We start from the raw sequence: 18509 nt of genomic DNA on the forward strand, positions 1-18509 counted from the left end.
ATTGTCTCAGAAATGTCTACAGGCTACCAAGAAGACAAACTCAAGAAAAAGTGGCTTCATCAGCAGTAAATCAACCACTCTAAGTGATAAAACAATTCAAAGGCACCCATCCTGCAAAAACATGGGTCATTTTTCCTGTGTAAACAGTTGCCTTGAATATAGAAGAGTGCCATTCACTCAGTGTTTTTGTATGTAAACAACTCCAAACCAGCACCTGTACTAACACCTAATATCTGTAATTAATATCTACAGTGTCAAAAGTTCAGACTCTAATATTCACACAAGTAATGGCATCACCATAACTGAAGCTTTCATGGATTTTCTCTATGATCTTGAAGCATAAAATCCAATGAAATTGGCTCTGCCCCCAGAGTAACTGTGACAAGGTTTAGCATGCCATCAGAATTTACTATATTAATAAACTGGGCATTAAGGCTGTTCACCAATACGGATCATATTTAACATGAAAACATAAAGCGCTTAAGTCGATATTTCCAACATCAAAACAGCCAGAAGGTGGATGTCCTGGCCCAAAGACATGGCCCATCCTGTCCCAGGGGTGGATATATCCCTATCATGAGGATGAATTAATCAAGCTTCCTTTGCCAAATGCCATGGATTACTCAAATCATGCAACTAACTGTCCTGGTTCTAAGAATCTTTGCGGCTCGTCTATAGAGATAAGATGCACTTATTTGCTGATACCAGCACTCATTTTTTTAACTCAATTCAACAAATAGGCATTAACTGCCTGATTCAGACTTAGAAATGTAGTATTGTCCTGGAGCTGGAATTCTAGACAGACATTGATCAAAGAATTATATAAATAGTATAAAATCCCAGTTGCGACAAACGCTTTGAATGAAAGACACATAGCCCTCAAAGAGCAGAAAATAATCTGAATGTCAGTATTGTTACTATACTGATCAAGGAGAAATAAATATATTTAACTTTCAAAATTCTTGTGGAGATATACACAAAAACGTATTTTTAAACTCCGCATACTTAGATAAAAATAGGGATCATTTTACTATAGTGGATAGGCTAAGTTATGTTGCAGAATAAGTAACAAATAAAATCTCAGTAAATAAATACATCAAAGGTTTATTTCTCACTAGGGGAAAATTACCAGCAAGGCTGGCAGCAATCCAGGGCAACTCCCTTCAAGCAGTAAATCAGGAATCCAGTCCACTTGCATCTTGGGACTCCAACATCTCAAGATGTGGATCACTGTGGCAACACAGATCCACTGAGCAAGGGATCACAATGCCGTGCACTGGCTCTTAAATGCTCTACCGTACCGTGAGGGCGCTACCAGATGCGGGGAGAACATGGATATTCAGTAAATACTTCTTCCATGAATGGGAAAAGCACAGTTCTTCAACAAGTCATCTAACTCTTCTAAGACAATTTTTTCATTGATCGAGTCAAAGGAGTAATTCAAGCTTTCTCATAAGGTTAAGAGAATTAATGTGAAGACCTTATACTCAGCAAGGAGCCACTGAAAAGGCTATTACTGCTATTTCTACCACAATCACCAATGACATCAACACCAAGGGGAAGAATAAACATTGAGTTGAAGCATGACAGGCTTGGACTAGTTTCTGTCAATGAAATAGACGCCAGTCTGGCCGGACACCTAAGATTTGGCATCATCATGCACCATGTCACTCAGGGGCAGAGTAGGGTGCCTGGAAACAGCATTGAAGCAAACCAGTAAAGACCCTGGCCCTCCCCTAACCTGGAAAGCATAACTTGACTTCTGGGTCACTGCACAATTACCTAATTTTCCTACTGGGCTAGTCTAAAATTGTCTAATTAGTTAATAGACCAGGTTTCTAATTTTTAAAAAGGCTAAATATACCTAGTTACCTAAGCACTTTCTCATTCTGAATATTATCCTATCCTATATCCTCAGAGATAAGATATATTACTGGTTTAACTGGCATTATTAGTCCCTGTTTGACCATTATGGAGCCAATGGCCCTGATCTAAGTACAGACCCTTCTTTACGTAACTGAAAACCAAGAAACCCATAAAGAAGCAATTCCTGGTTATCATTATGACTCCCAATTGTCTTTGGTAAGATGGAAACTCAGATGGTGTTTATCTATTTGAGAAGTATTTTATTTATTTATTCTCTCTTAAGCAAGCATCCCCAGCACTAATATATCTGCTTAATGTGCTCCCTTTATTGCTTTGGTGATAGATACAAACATTAGGTGCACAGCATGACAAATGCATATTTGGAACCTTGTGCAAATGATGTCAGGCTCTTTATCGTAGGTTTTAGTTCTCTACCTGCCTGTGCAGGCTACTCACAGCCAAGGCCAAGAAGCCGCATGCAATAATACTAAAGGCAATACCAAAATAAGAAAAAGGATGTTTCTATAAAAACAAGTAGAGGTGAAAGAAAATGAAATGCAAGTAATTGATTGTAAGAAAATACGTCTCAGAGATTTCAAAGATCGAAGATAAAAAATTCAAAGATTTGGGAGATTAACTTAACCGCTACAAAAGGATGATTAAGGAAAACAACGTTGAAGACCAAGTGAAAAATAAACGGTTGTTCCAGAAAATAGAATAAAACTGAAAATGCTGAGAAGATAGAAAGGAGATGGCAAACAAAACTGCACTTATTTATTTTAAGAAGGTTTATAGCCAGAAGGTATGTCATTATTAAAAGGTACTACGGTGACCCAAAGCAAATTAAAAAGGAAAAAAAGAGAAACACTACATTTCTCTTGTCTCATAAGAAAAGTTATAGAATCCTAAGAGCTTTCCTACAAAAATAAATCTTGAGAAATCATACAAAGACGAGTATTTCACTATATGACATTTTTATTACTATTGGTAGAGATTCAATCTTAACTAAATAGTAGATTATCTATTTTTAGCTTATTTTGTGAAAATTGTCTACATATTAGTATTATGTCATATAAAATAAACACGTTGGGATGTTTCAAAGGGTGCTTGTGTATGTGTGTTTACGTATGTATGAATGGTGGGAGGTGTGAGTACACATTTGTGACTGGTTGCATACATATGGTATGTTTATGTATGTCTGTATGACTTGAGTGTGTGTATATATGTGGTGTGCATAATGTGTGTGGTCGTGCATGTGAGCGTATATGTATACGTGTGCCGTGTGAGTATGAATGTGTGAGTGTGTTTGAATGTATGTAATTGCATGCATGAGTGTCTGTGGGGTATGTGATTTGGATATGTGCAGGTATATGTGGGGGCAAATGTTCATGAGTATATATGCGAGTATGTAACGGTGCATGAATATATATGTGAGTGTGGATGTGGGTGTGAGCGTATTTGTGCAGATGTAAACACATGCAGGAGGTGTTGCTAACAGAAGAACATTCTAATAAACCAAAGGGGTAAGACATTTCCATGGCCTGGAAGGAAAGAAAAAGAGTAGATATCGAAGGGATAATTAGCATAGCAACCTGCTTCCTGTGAGATCACTGAGACCAGAACCACATTCAGCACTAAAGTCATTTCCTAAATGGTCCCCTAGAGCTGAGGCCTGCCTTCCTGTCCATCCATTTGCTGCTCTTTTTATCCTAATTAGACCAAGAAGGCAAAAAGAACTCCAGTCATATCCCTAATTAGCTCCTGACCAGGCCGTTCTCATTTCTAGGCACTCTGCTACCTCTGTATAGAAGGTGCCACCTCCACCTGCTCATCCAGGCCCACGACTTCTTCCAAGCCCAGATTAAAAACACTTTCATTCAAGAAACCTTTCCTGCCCAGCCTCCCCCACGCCGATCTCTCCCTCAGCTCTTAAAAATAGCATTTGTCATTTTGAATTACATATTGAATTGAATTAAGTGTACAAAGACATGAAATCACATGGCTATCTACACAGGGTGATCATAATAATTGTAACAGTTAACTTTTACTGAGAACTTACTGTGTGCCTGGCTCTCTGCCAAATAAGCCTTTTCTATACATCTCAATTAATTTTCACAACATTCCTTTGACATAGCTACAATCAAGACCTTCATTTTAAAGGCGAGGAAACTGAAATCCAGACAGTCTAATTAACTTAGCCAAAGTCTTTTTTTTTCTATGTTCTCTGTTGTTCCTATTGAGTAAATTCTATTGATCTGTCCTCAAATTCACTGATTTTATCCTGTCTTCTTCACTCTACTGTTCTGCTATTTAGCCCATCCAATGAGTTTTTTCTTTGGTTATTGTATTTTTAAGTCCTGTAATTTCCATTTGGTTCTTTTGTGTGTGTGTGTGTGTGAGAAAGATTAGCCCTGAGCTAACATCTGTTGCCAATCCTCCTCTTTTTGCTTGAGGAAGATGGTCCCTGAGCTAACACTCCTGCCAGTCTCCCTCTACTTTATATGTGGGATGCTGCCACAACATGGATTGATCAGCAGTGTGTAGATCTGTGGCCTGGATCCGAACCTGGGAACCCAGGACCGCCAAAGCAGAGCTTTCAAACTTAACCACTATGCCATCAGCAGGCTCCCATTTGGTTCTTATTATAATAACTTCTGGGTTTTTTTGCTGAGATTTCCTGATTTTTCAATTGTTTCAAGAGAATTTATACTCATTGTGAAGCACTTTTATGAGGCTACTTTAAAATTGTCAGACCATTTCAAAATCTGATTCATCTTGGCGTTGGCATCTGTTAATTATCTTTTCTCCATCATGTCTTGATTTTCTGTTCTTGGTATGACAGATGACTTTCTATTGTATGCTGGGCATTTTGGATATTGTACTATGAGACTTTGAATCCTATTTTATCTTCTGTTTTCAGCAGGTGGTCCCCTGATGAGGTACAGTGCGAGGGTGGGATGGGTGTATGTCCATGTTCCTCTGGGCCCTGCCAACACCATCTTGGCAAGAGCAGGGCACTGATTCATGCTGGCTCACTACAGAGAGGAGGGTCATAGTCAGTCCCCCTTCTGCCCTATTGACACCTTCATGGTGAAAAGGAGGCACCAACTCCCACCCTGCTGGGCTCTGCTGCCACCAGGGGAAGGGAAGTGGGAGGCAGAGTGCCAACAAGCCCTATGTTCCACCACCTTATTCTGTCTTGTTGCTCCTGGATGGGGTGGAGGCTCAGCTCCCCAGCATGCACCAACTCCTGAAGTCTCATTGCTTCTGGGTGAAGACGGAGACTCAGGTGACCACTGGGCCCTACTGACACTACCCTGGCAGATTTGCACTGCCTGGTTCCACTGGGCGGGGCACGGAAGATCAGCTGCCCACTTGGTCCTGCCAACACTGCCTGGCAAGGGAACTGAAGCACCGCCTGCTTCTGCCATGTGCAGGATAGAAGTTAGCTTCCCCCTCAGCCCTGCTGATTCCACCCTGTGGGGTGACAGGACTATGCTGCCTGCTTCCACCCAGTGAGCAAGTAGCAGATGGAGGGGCATTTTTCCATTGATGTTTGGCATTTAGCTAGAGTAGGGTAGGTGTTTTCAAAATGCTTCCTGGTCATCTGCCTAATGGGAACAGGCTTTTCTTGGAGCTTTTTGTGTCTGTGGCTCTGGTTTGAGGGGTCTGCAGTACCTGTACAAAATATATAGATGGCAATAGTTAACCCAGGAACTCACCACCATGTCTTTCCTCAAGTCCCCTGGTTCCAGGCAGCCCATTCTTCTTTCACCTCCAGAGACTTTGTATTCTTGTTTGTTGTATAATGTCCAGAGATGCTTAGTTGTAAAGTGGGGGACCTGGGAGGAATGGGGCTACTCCATCTTGGTGGAGCTAAAGTACCCAAGGTGTTATAAACTTATTATTTGAACCCAGGAAGTCTAGTCATAGAAGCTATTATTTTAATTGTCATGCTAGCCCTAGTCATAATAAAAATTATATGTCTGTTAGTTTGCTAGGTCTGCCATAACAAAATACCATAGACTGTATGGCTTATCTAGCAAATTCATTTGCTCATGATTCTGGAGCCTGGAAGTCCAGGATCAAGGTGTCAGCAGGTTCGGTTTCTTCTGAGGCCTCTCTTCTTGGCTTGGAGATGGCTGCCTTCTCATTGCCTCTTCACATGACATTCCCTCTGTGTGTGTCTGTGTCCAAATATTCTCTTTTTATAAAGCTAGTCATATTGGATTAGGGACCACACCAAGAACCTCATTTTTACTTAATTACCTCTTTAAGACCCTATCTCCAAATACAGTCTCATGCTGAGGTACTAGGGGTTAGGATTTCAACACATAAATTTGGGAAAGGACACAATTTAGCCCATAACAATACATCATATAATAATATAGTATATAAAATTGTATATTACACGAAGGTAAGATATTATAAATGTGTATTATAAATAATATGAGAAAAATAGTCAGAACGTACAGTTGGTTCTTGGCATCAGGGTGAATTCAGCAATTTGCACATTAACCATAATTAACACCCACTTCCCTGGCTGTTCTCCTTAATGTTATGGCAGGCATAGATTACAGTTGATTACAGGTATGCAAAGGAAGAAGCTATTGCCCCTCTGAGCTACTCTGGTTGAGGAACAGGAAATCCATTGGCTCAACCTCCACTTTTCTGGAAAAGACACACCACGGCGTGGCTTCCCACCTCCTGCCCTGAGAAGGGGAGGTTGCCAGAGCCAGTCAGTTGCTTCTTAACTGCTTGTTGGGGGCTTGGTGAGCTCAGCCCAGGTCCCAGTGCCCCATTCCCGCAGTTACTCCACAAGCTTGATCACGTGAACTACAGCAACACCCAACAACGTGGAAGAATCTTAGGAAGGTAATACTAAATTTAAAAAGTAAGTTCCAAAACACTGTTTACAGTATGCTACCCTTTTCATAAAGTCAAACATTTAAAACTGCATATACTTTTTAGGAACACTACAATAATGCATACAATAAACAGTATCACATACAATAAACTATGCAAAAATAAAAGCAGGTAAATGATGACCATGAGATCCTGGATGATGGTTACCTCTAGTGGTAAACATCCAGACAATGAAGTGGGATAGAGGCATGGAACGAGTTAGATTTAGCAAAAACCATGGTCCCAGCTTTTGATTTGGATGGTGGATTCAAAGGAGTTACATTGTTCAAAAGAACAAAATTAAAGAAGTAATTAAACAGATAAAAGCAAGGGAAAACTGGATCGTTGAGTTGACCTTAGTCTTAAATAAGCTGAGATTCAGGGTTATTTATTGCTTTGCTCTCCTCTCGCATTCCTCCAATTAATGAAGAATGAACTGTACTTCTCAAAGGACGATAGTTTCCCTACTTAAAAAATTTTCGTTTGTCGCTGCCCAAGCTGAAAAAGAGCAGGTCAGTAACCAGTTAGGTCTATCCTCAGCATTTGCCACCTGAGAAATTTTCCAAACATAGAAAGTCCCAGCCCTAACCCCAGAGATTCAGATTCAACAGAAGGAATGAAGTCTGAGAACACGTATTTTATGCTGAACGCCAAAGTAGTCTACTAGAAAGCCGTCCTGCGCTCAGCGGCTCGGTCATCGAGTGTGTCTTATCCATGGCTACCAAACTCACCCTCTAAAACTTGTTTTATCATATTCCTCTTTCTACAAAAATCTCTAAAAAAAAATTCATTCTTGCTTGCCAAATCTAAATCCTCTGCCCACCTTTCAAGGCCCTCTAAAATTTGCGGCCACCCTAATTATCCACATTTATCTTGCACTTTCTCTGTAGGTATATCTAAATACAAGCAGGCCAGGTTCTCCCTATCATCAAATGTGGATCCCATTAGCGCCTCTGGACTATTTTTTGTGCAGCCCTTGTCTGGAAGCCTTCCTCTCTCCTCTACTTCTCTTGATCTAGCCCATCCTTCCAGGCCAAACTCAAACCTTTCCTTCCCATATAAGCCATTTCTGACTTCACCAGCACATAATGGCCCCTAACGAATTCCTATGAAGTGATTGATGTATTTCCTTATTTCTCTCTTTACAGATAGTAAACTTCCACGTGACCGAAAAATTTTTTCTTCCTCCTTATTCACTTATGATTTGGCTTCTGTTGAAACCTGTGGATATGGTATCATCAGTTCTGTGTTCCCTTCTAGGAACTGCCCCTCTCACTTCGTCCCAGGTCTGCGCCACCCAGTTGGTAGCATGACATCCCACCACTGATCCTATTCAGTGGAGCAGGGGTGACTCTCTAATCCAAACTAGGACAATAAAGTCCTTCCCCAGGATTTTTAGACTCAGTGCCCAGAAATTTGAGACCATAAAAAGAAAAGTTCGGATGCTGATATTGTGATATCTGCCATGTCTCTTGCTATGGGTAAAAGAGAGGCAGAGAAGGCTAATGTTCAAACGGAGAAAAAAATGTGCAACTGAACAGAAATAAGCAGAATCAAAGACTAGAGAGAAAGTCTGGTGGTGGTTGAGCCTCTGCTTCGAGTTAGTTCCTCAGTCTTGACTGAATTCCTGTCCTTGAGTTCAGTGAAACCCCCCAACATTTAATAAATTCCTCCCCCTTTTAGTTTAGCTGCTTTAAATAGAGTTTCTATTACTTTCATGCAAAGAATCAGTCTTCTTTGGGCCATTCTTCTATGATCTATTCTCCACGAGGCTGACCTACCACACCTGCCCATCGTTGTCCACCTTCCTGAGTCCTCTCTTGGCCTGTGAGGCAAGAAGAAATACTATGAAGATGATGATTACTACTAATTAGTTCAGTCAGCATTTGCTGAGTACCCTGTGGTACCGGGTGCTAGGGATATCAGACCCTAAACCCCAGCAGAGGATGTAACATCAAACCATTATTGCTCTCCACGTTCTCAAGAAGTTGATAGTCAACCATTGGCTCAGCTCGCCTCAACTTTGATTTTCCCCAGAATCTCCCTTTGTTCCTGGAATGGATACTCCCCACATCCCAGGAACCATACTTCTTTGTCTCAGGAATTATGTTTATTAATTAAAAGAAAGAAGTGCAAGGTTATATGCATTTAGTACATTTTCTCAGGTGTGGCAAAATGGAAAGAGGACTAAACCATCTTCTTATCTCATTGCAGGGAATTCATATTTTCAAACTTCAGAGAATAAACTATCTCCTTCATATCTGACTTTCAGAAAACAAATCATTGCAACACACACCGGGTCACTCAATGCTTTGACATTTTTACTTCAAATCTGCACATTTATATAGCATACATCCTTATTCTTAAACTAAGGATTTCATGAAGCAGTGAGAATTCTGAGCACATTTTTAATATCTAAAATAAATTAGTTAATTATTTGCTCTGTGACCAATGCAGGGATTTTGCATTGCTCCCAACCTGGGTTTCACAGATAACATTGTACCCGGTGTCCCAAGTCACACTGTGGCCATAAAGAAATGTTCCCGCTTACTTTGCACTGAATCTACAAAGCACACATATTTTTGCCTGCCAAGCATTCAAGGCTTTGAAAGGCTCCCCCTGTGTCAGAGCTATGAATTCTGTGGTACCAACAGTATTTTACCAAGCAAAATAAACAGTTGCGGCAAACGATTAGCAAGGGAATATTGCAGGTCCTGTGGAAAAACTAGAACAATAAAAAGTCGAAAAATGGTCTCTTGGACACTCCCAGGGTCTCTCCCTGTGGACCAATTAACCAGCACAGTCAGATGTTGGCAGTCCTTCTTATTGTCAGAACCACAGGCCCAATTACCCGGCTCCAAACAGCTACATTTTACAGCTGAAATGATTTACAGCCAATGTTTTCATTGCACAGTGCATGTTCCTCTTTGTTAAACAAAAGTTCACAGAGAAGAACTGCAATTGAGGAGGGAGATGGGAGATGGGAGGGACGTGGATTCGGAAAGATGGGACTCAAAAAGCCAAATGCAAATTAAAGAAAAAGCAGCAGTCTTTGGACTTCAGCCCCTATTCTTTTGGATTCAATCCCAAATATGTATTTTAAAGACACCTTGAAAAATCACCAGTTGAGGATTTGTTTTTTGCCTTTGGTGGAAGTGCCTTTCTGCCACAGGATTTGTTGAACAATAACGTGAATCAGTTACCAGCGGACAAAAACTAGCAGTCCATCTATTGTGTTTTAACGACAAAGTCAGATGGACTCTTGGACCCCTTTCCATTGTTTAATGCTCAACTGTTCAAAATATTTGGAGTGAAGGGTGGGAAATAGACTTCAAGGTTTAATACAGATGTGGACAAAGCTCAAACCTTGTCTCAAGCCGTCCACTGAGGAGGAGCGTTTACTGCCTAACAGGTACGGCCTATTTGGTAAATAAAGGAGGCATCCACCTCCCCTATATGATTTCCTGGAGTACAAAACCATTCTTTCATGACCTGGGTCTTATATATGAATATTCTGTTCAAAGTCGTATCTTTGCTAATTAAGAAATTACATATGATAAAAAGAGAATCTAACTCAGACAGTGGTATAGATTTAACTGTTGTAAAACCCTTATAGTCAGTGGATTTCAGTGGGAGGCCATGGAGGGGTGCCCTCCAGGGACCATTTAGCAATGTCCAGAGACATTGTTGGTTGTCACAACGAGGATGAAGGGTGCTATTGGTATCTAGTGGGTAGAAGACAGAGATTTGGTTCAAATTCTACAATGCGCAGGATGGCCTCCCACAATAAATAATTATCCAGGCCAAAATGTCCATAGTGCAGAGGCTGAGAAATACTACTTTATACTTTCACATGAATTAATGATCAGATCTTTTCAAAAGTTTCGCTAACTAAGAGCAGGTTTCCGTTAGGTTTTATCTTATCTGAGCAAGATGCCTAGGGAGAGGAGGAATTAAGACAAGAGCAGGAGATATCTCAGAGGGAGAGAAAAAACTAAAAAGAACACAAACCTTTCCTACATTTCACTTGGGCTTAAAAACCAATTACCTACTAGAACCTTACTAATAATCAGCCTTGTTACCTCGTCTCTTTTCTAAAAGAAGACTTGGCTCCAATCCTGTTCCCACCGGTGTTCAAATTCTCCATTAACTTTTTTTTTACCAAAGGAAACAAATTTCCCTTCTTTCTCACTCACCCTCTTGGGGCTTCTTTCTGGACACTTACAACCTAGAACTTAGATTCTGATATTCAAGACAGAAAATAAGCCTTGGTTATCACAAACTTTGTGTATTATATTTCAAAGTCAATTTCACATTATTCACCCAAAATTCTATATATGTTTTCTATGAAACAACACTGGGAGAGAAGTTTCCACCAACTTAGCAGAGAAATCTCATGATATAACAGATACTGGCTCTCTCAGTTCTATAGAAACATCCCAATCAATCAGATCAGCATTTCCCACCACGTTTCCTTAGAAGAGTAGTTTCTTGTATGTTGCCCCAAAAGAGTCATAAGGTCAAGTAAGATAATAATATTCTACTAAAAATGAATAGCAGTGTGGACTGTGATCCTGGCACTTTGCCAGATATTTTACACACGTTATATTATTTGCTGTCCACAATAAGCTTGTGAGCTGGCACTCACTATTCCCACTGCACAGCTGATGTAGAGAGGATTCCATTGCACAGGGAAGTGACTTGCCCAAGTTGCATGGCTAATAGTGAGCCTGGGATTTGTGTCCAAGTCTATCTGTATTCAAAGCTGGTGCTCTTAAATACTGCGTTCTACTACAGGATTAAACAGAGTTAAGTAGGAATTCTTTACTGCAGAATTTCTCAGACCCTTTAATATGCTATCTCTAATTCTAAGCTCTAAATTCGTTTCCCAAAGTGATTTATCCCATGTACCCTTTTCACCACGAAGCATCCTGTGTGATCAATGCTCCACAGGACCTGTTTAGAACTACACTAGATTCTCCATCTGGAAAAACTGGGTCAGAAAAACATCAGAAAAGAAGCTCACAGCAGTTAGCTGCTCACTAAATAACCTGAACCAGTGACCACAGAATCACTGTTGAAAAGCTTTATGAAGCAGTACGAGCGTCACAGGGCTGATCAGAAAAGATATATTTCCTGAGGGCAAAAGTAAGGAGAGTCAGGCCTTTCTAGAATCTCTTTTAGAATTTAAACGAAGCATAATTTTCTCCCTATAAGTCTTATGCTGAAGTCTTTACCAGTGAACAGCTGGAGAGTATTAAAAGCTGTGTGAATACTTTCTTACCTTCTAGAACAAAAGATGTTAAACTGCCAAGGGACGTTTGGTGACTTATGAAGTGCTCTGCGTTATGAGCAGTTTGGTCAGCTGCAAGATTGGTTCATAAAGGCCAAAAATGAAGCGTTACCGTTGAATGAATTTCCACATTTCCATAATAACATTGTTAACTTATTATGCTTTTCAAAACTTTCCTCTGTGTTTCTTACTTTTATAGACAATATTTAAGTGGGATCACAATTCTGGGAAGATTCAGACCCTGGAAACAAGGGAAAGTCAGGTAAAGAGCATTATATTCCATGAGTCACATATACATACTTTAGGGGAAACAAGAGGAGAGACAGTCAGCAAAATAAAACCAGATGTGAATTTGATCTGATTACACTACCCCTTCCAAGAGGAAGAGCCCTTTCAAATTCACATTTTTTTTCTTGGAACAAGTTGTACCACTGAATTCTTTTGAATAAGTGAAACATTGAGTAGCTCTTGCCCAAAAAGAATTACATTAAGCCCACACAGGGCTTTTGAAAATTCATTTGCATTTGAATGATGCAAATTGTAATTTAGTATAATAAAGTCTATGTAACTGAGAGGGAGAAATTACATGAACAACCCAACTCTCAGTCAAGTCTACTCCTAGTTTTAATCCCAACATGTTAACTTCAATCTACATGTCCCATGAGAGATGTTTTTCTGTAAGATAAGCCATATCCTTCCCAACATTGCCACACTTGCCTGGCTGTGATAGGATCAAATATGACTAACACATTTGGTTATTTCCACTTAATGTATTCTCAAGGATTCCCCATCAACAATGAATGTTTCTGTCTGAGTCTTCTTTGGTACAACAGATACGGCATTATGGTGCCACAATAAGTGAAACTCTTTAAGATATTTTCAGGTTCTGATGTGGAGTTAGCATAGTAACAAATCTGTATTATGAAAGATCATATCCTCTTTGGAAAAACAATGTTGATCATTTGACTATCAGACTCCAAACAACTATAAACATACCTCCTTATTTTCAAATACAAATTGGATAGTAATGCAAGAAAAGTTGTCTGATCTTTCCTCAGAACAGTTAATTCATGTAATTTGTAAGCCTGAATATTACAATGTGAAGAAAGGGGAGAAGGTATCACAATTTGGAGGAGAACATGAAGGGAAAATACCGTTTCACTGTGCTCTGTCACCATGGCACGCTACAGTCCCCTTGAAGTTGAACTTAAATTTGGCAAAACGTTTTCATAAAAAGTATGACTTTTTATAAACTTTTTATCCACTCTTAGACTTCAGAGAATTTTAGAAGTCACCTAGTGTTCCCACCCGGCCCTTTCCGATCAGGACTTGCTTCTTGACTGATGGGCTGTAAGGCTCTCTTCAATAAGGAGGCAGCTAAGGACGGTTTGAGGTAGTTACATCCTATGCTGTGTGTTTCTATTCTTTCAAAGAGCTTCCATAAATGAAAGCAGCCTTGACTTTCACAAAGTTCCTCAGTGCCCTCAGGAGCAACACAGACTAAATCTAGTCCCTCTTTAAAAAGAGTGAAAGGCACACTATTCCACTCTCGAGAGGATCTGCTCTCCCTGGAGCAAACATGGCCCATTCACTCAACCTTTCTTCATGTGATGGGTGTGGAGACTCAAACATTCTTGCCTCCCTTCTCGGACACTCCTTCACAATCTCCTCTTCTACCCACCCTTTCATGTTTGGATTTTCTCATTTTCCTCCCTCCCCTCCCTTTTCTTCTCAAACCACCCGCTCCCAACTGTCACATAGATGGACAACTACCCATTCGGAATCTTCAGTGCAGATTTCTCTTACCATCTCAACTCCTAACTGAACCACGTGTGTGTATCAAAAGCATCTCAATCTCAAAATGTCGAAGCAGCATCTTTCCTGTGCATTCCCTATCTCCATTAATGTTATTTACCATCAACCAAGGAAGACATTTTGATTCATAATACATCCTCTTTCCCCTTCAATACATCCTTCCCATAAATCTGTTTCCTAGAACATCCTTGAATTCTGTTCCCTCCTCTCTACAACCCTCCTACTGCCTTAATGGCCTCCTTCAGGCCATTACTATTTCTTCCAGGGACGGTGGTAACACTCTCAATCTGTTTTCCCTGGCTCCAGTCTCATCGAATTTCCCTCACTGTGGCCAGAATGACCTTCCCAATACACAAGCATGTTTGTGTCACATCCATCTAAATCACAATTAAAGAAATTATATCTAATTAAACCCTCTTTCATATAATGTAAAAGGTACCCTTACTGGCCATGTTTTATTGACCAAAAAAAGGCAAATAAATCATGTCCTTTTTTGAGAAGAAGTTTGAGTTAAACAAAAGAAGCAGTTGTCAGAAAGAAAGAGCTGCAGCTTTACAAAACGTTTCCACACAACTCATCAGTTCTAAGCTGTTAGTTGACAATAAACACATGGAAGGAAGCTACAGTATAGAACGAAGATTTAAGAGCCCCGTAAATGTAATACCTGTATATTTAAATGAGACATTTTCCAGATCCTCATATTTCGGTGAAATCAAAGGACATGTTCTGAGATGGCTTTCAGTGTTTTAGAAAGAAGTTAATCTTCCATTTCCCCCATCATTAATAACTCCCCAGTACTTCTACGCCTGTCTTCCCACACAGATTATAGGGGATTTCTGATAGAGTTCTCTAGTAGAGACAAAGGCACTGGGGAGAAGAGTTTGAAAGGATCGTGATTCAGTAACATAAACAGAAACCTTTATTACATCTTTTTCACGAGGCAGGTTAACTTCTACATCATACGAATTGTCACAATCACAAACGGCATCACATTAGAGATGAAAATGGATCCTGTTAGTCTTCAGTCACTTTTATGGAACAAAGGAGAGTGATTTAATTATACATTCTCATGCTCCTAAAATTGACTCTTGCTTTCTTGGCTCTTACAATTTTCAATAAATACACACTAAGAGTCACAACTTTGGAGTTCCCAAACAAAATATTTCAGATTCATTCATTTGTCTAAATTTTCTTTAGGAAAAATTATGTAAAGGATGATGATAGACGGGACCTAGCCACATTCCAGGTGAGCAGGATGTCTTAAATTTTCAAATTCATTTATTTCTTTTTGACAAAATCCTCAGTATATTCTCATTTACAGTGGTGTAAAGTTGAAAGAGACGTTCTTTTTTATTATTGTTATTTGACTCTGAAGAGTAATGAACTCTGAAAAAAGTAAATCACTTATTGTCCACCAAATCATGAAGAAGAAGTGATTCCCATTAGGTCCAGGCCTGAAGTCTGACTTTTCTCATCTCAAAAGAACTGACGTACTCTAGAAACAAAACTGGTGTGCTTGCAGGTTTGTAAGTGTTTACCTAAGTGTAAAGCAATGAGGTTTCTTCTTCTCTTCCTCCAAAAGCAGAAATATTTTGGTTTAGATTTTCATTTTTCATTGTCCTTCCTTGCTTTGGAATCATATCAAGTTGCTGGTACAAATCCTCAAAGCCACAGTTAGGTGTTACCAGCAGCCCCCGGATAAGTTTACCTTTACTTGGTGTAGGTTTAAAATATCCTTTCTTAAACGGGTGCAGTAAGCAATATTATTTGAATTGAATTTTCATGCTTCTCTGGAAAATCAAACTGAACGCACGTTTTGGTGTTCATATCACAAGCTCTTCCCTCTCCCCAGGGACTGTGAGGGTGGATGTGTTCATGGCCGAGTTGCTGTTCTGTTTGTCTACCCAAACAAGATGACTTGGGTGAAAATTATATAGGAAATGAGGTTTGATTCTCTGTTTCAAAAAAGCAGAAATAATTGAAGTAGTTTTTGTTCTAACTTTGCCATAAAATGATTTTTTTATGCTCTCCAGGAACTTACAGACTATTTCAGATGCAACAGAGAACTCAAAAAGAATGGAATGGAAAAAGAAAGGGAAAGACATTCTGAAATGTGACACTTGAACAACATCGACCCTCTACCTAACTGCAAAAAAAAATGAGGACAATATCTCTCTACGGTGATAAAAAAATTAAAACTCATGAGTGAAAAACAGAAGCGTTCTGAGAAGATGTGTTAACAGAGGATTAACCTCTGAAATGCTAATAAGATAGGGGAGGAAGTGACAAAGAAATTAGACTGTATTTCTCCATGCTGAGCCGAAGAGATAACAATGCATCATTAGCCAAGAATTTTTATATGTGTTGCCATTTATGAAAATCTATATATATTTTGCCCTATGTTTTTATACATGTAGAATCTGAATATTTTTAAATACTTCAAAACAGTATTAATTGCAGATATTTTATTTAACTTTAACCTTTTAACAGGAGCCATAACTCATTAATTAAGGATTCATCTCTATATTTCAGTTCTTGGTTTAAGGCCTCTAGTACCACATATGTCAATCCAGGGCAATCTAGAGCATTAACTTAAAATGTCAAAAGTGTAATTCTTCATTACAGTGGAAATAGAATTATAAAAATTAGATCTTTCAATTACAAATGACATTTACTACTCTAACCAAGGTTAGCCTCACATGTGGTTGGGGTCAGAGGTAGAATGAGAATGATTCTATACTCCAAAATAACTCCAGCACAGATCTACCTCTGAGGTTTTGTTTCCTCCTTTAGTAAATACTTTCATTGTCTTGGTTCTGAGTCATAGCAGCCATAATAATAGCTATATCTTATTGCAGGTTTTCAATGCACAAAATACTGTGTTCAGCTCTTGATAATTGACATATAGGAATCCTTAAGTATGGATGCTAAAGTCAGGCTCCATGTATTTGAACCCTGGCTATCGGGAAAATTACCTGACCTTGCTAAACTTCCATTTTCTCAAGGGCAAAAATATGCTTAATAGTGTCTATATCAAAAGGTTGCTGTGAAAACGATGAGAAAGGTGATGACCAAGAAAATTAAGCAATTTTCCTAACATCACACACAGCTAGGAAGCAGAAGAACCAGATTCGAGCCTAGCTCTCCTAATGTCAAACTTTCTAATTCCTACCACTTTCCACTTATCACACCACTTCTGAGGGTGACAAAGATGGCATGCAGATAGAAGGTACCAAAGAGGAGAAAGACGTTGACCCCAGCAGTGTTTCTATTCCAAGGAGAACGCAGACATTGGGGTCCTGGGATAGCTTATAGAAGACAGACTCTGTTTAACACTCAGAATCTTAGGAAATTATATTAGTGACATAGTGTCCAGCTGGACATCATGGGAGCTGATAAGGAATTTCCAGCCAACAGTACCTGACTTACCATAGAACTCAAAACAGACAAAAAATATATTGAATGAACAAATGAGTCAATTAATAAATTTTAGGAAACACTATATAAGAAAGAGAAAAACTCCCTCTACCAGTGAAATATTTTGTAGTCCTCTCCCAACTTCAGTGCCCTTCGAATACCCTAAATACCTACATTTTATTACAGAAGATGAGTGTACATTTCAAGAAATTTGGGACGAGTTATGCTGCCCCTTGATTGTAAGCTCCAGGCGGGCAGGAAGACCATCAGTTTAGTGACCACTCTACTTGTACCACCTGGCACTTGCTGAAATAACACTCAATAAGTTTTCTAGATTTGAATCACATCAAATTGCTACTGTGATCTTCATGTACAACACACAGATATTAGACCCCCCTGTTTTCTCCTGAACTCTCAACATCTAGCAACACTCAATTTGACATGCATTTGGATCCGACCCACATTAAGCATCTGCCAATAATCCCACCCAAAACCACACAGATCAGACACATCAACTCAAGGAAGATGGAAACATTCCACATTGAAAATGGAAAATGCTCATTATTTTAAATGGTTCTGTTTAATATATAAGATAATGCATGTTGACAGAGGCATGTAATATTACGTGATACTGACCTGGATTTAAGGTAGACTTTCTTATTTCTTCATCAAATCCAGAAAGAGTCTCACAGTGGGTTTTTTGTGAAGGGCATTACAGACACCTGAAGACTTGACTGGGACATAAGGATTCATTTTTAAGGTAGTTTACTCATAGTTTCTCATTGTAAGGTTTAGTCCCTCCCTATATGGGCCTCTCCACAGGCTGTTGAGTGTTTTCCTAACATGGCGCCTGGCTTCCCCCAGAACATGTGCTCCAAAAAAGCAAGGTAGCAGCTCCAATCTTGTATGACCTATCCTCAAAGCCACATGTCATCACTTTGGATCTTTGGTGCCATCTTCCAGATCACCTATCATAGCTTTCTTCCATCGAGTCATGTTTAGGAAGCTAAAAAGACATTGTTCATAAGACTATGAAATTGGAACTACATTTCTGTAAAGCTATTTGGAAATATAAGTCAGAAACCTTTAAAATGTTTATATTCTTTCACTGAATAATTCCACTTCTCAGAATCTATCCCGAAGAAATAGTCACAAATGCAAAGAAACATTTGCACTACAAGAGAAATAAAGTTTGCTTTTTACAAATAAATAA

Source organism: Equus asinus, chromosome 11 (genome assembly GCF_041296235.1).
Source record: "Equus asinus isolate D_3611 breed Donkey chromosome 11, EquAss-T2T_v2, whole genome shotgun sequence".
NCBI classification, from domain to species: Eukaryota; Metazoa; Chordata; class Mammalia; order Perissodactyla; family Equidae; genus Equus; species Equus asinus.